This window comes from Arachis hypogaea, chromosome 6 (genome assembly GCF_003086295.3).
Source record: "Arachis hypogaea cultivar Tifrunner chromosome 6, arahy.Tifrunner.gnm2.J5K5, whole genome shotgun sequence".
NCBI classification, from domain to species: domain Eukaryota; kingdom Viridiplantae; phylum Streptophyta; class Magnoliopsida; order Fabales; family Fabaceae; genus Arachis; species Arachis hypogaea.
The window spans coordinates 87,007,887-87,008,739 of record NC_092041.1 but is presented as its reverse complement, the minus strand read 5'-3'; the positions used below and the strand labels follow the sequence as shown (position 1 = coordinate 87,008,739).

Here is an 853-nt window from a genome sequence, read left to right as displayed (position 1 = left end):
CCATTGGAGCAAACAACTTTGAGCTTAAGCCTCAATTAGTTTCTCTAATGCAACAGAATTACAAGTTCTATGGACTTCCATTGGAAGATCCTCATCAGTTTTTAGCTGAATTCTTGCAAATATGTAACACTGTCAAGACCAATGGGGTTGACCCTGAGGTCTACAGACTTATGCTATTCCCTTTTGCTGTAAGAGACAGAGCTAGGATATGGTTGGACTCACAACCTAAAGAAAGCCTGAACTCTTAGGAAAAGTTAGTCAATGCCTTCTTGGCAAAGTTCTTTCCACCTCAAAAATTGAGTAAGTTTAGAGTGGAAGTCCAAACCTTCAGACAGAAGGAAGGTGAATCCCTCTATGAAGCTTGGGAAAGATACAAACAATTGATCAGAAAGTGTCCTTCTGACATGCTTTCTGAATGGAGCATCATAGGTACCTTCTATGATGGTCTGTCTGAACTGTCCAAGATGTCATTGGACAGCTCTGCTGGAGGATCTCTTCATCTGAAGAAGATACCTGCAGAAGCTCGAGAACTCATTGAAATGGTTGCAAATAACCAATTCATGTACACTTCTGAAAGGAATCCTGTGAACAATGGGACGAATCAGAAGAAAGGAGTTCTTGAGAATGATACTCTGAATGCCATATTGGCTCAAAAAAAAATATTGACTCAGCAAGTCAATATGATTTTTCAAAGTCTGTCTGGAATGCAAGCTGCACCAGGCAGTACTAAGGACGCTTCATCTGAAGAAGAAGCTTATGATCTAGAGAACCAATCAATGGAAGAAGTGAATTACATGGGAGAACCCTATGGAAACACCTATAATCTTTCATGGAGAAATCATCCAAATCTCTC

The 853-nt window shown here is 40.1% G+C and overlaps 1 non-coding gene across 1 annotated transcript; it reads right to left on the bottom strand.

The window, feature by feature from the left end:
- Positions 1–302: 302 nt before the first annotated feature.
- LOC112700169 (small nucleolar RNA R71) lies at positions 303–406 on the bottom strand. The gene has a single exon (XR_003153085.1). It is a non-coding gene; the product is annotated as a small nucleolar RNA R71 (small nucleolar RNA).
- Positions 407–853: the final 447 nt, after the last annotated feature.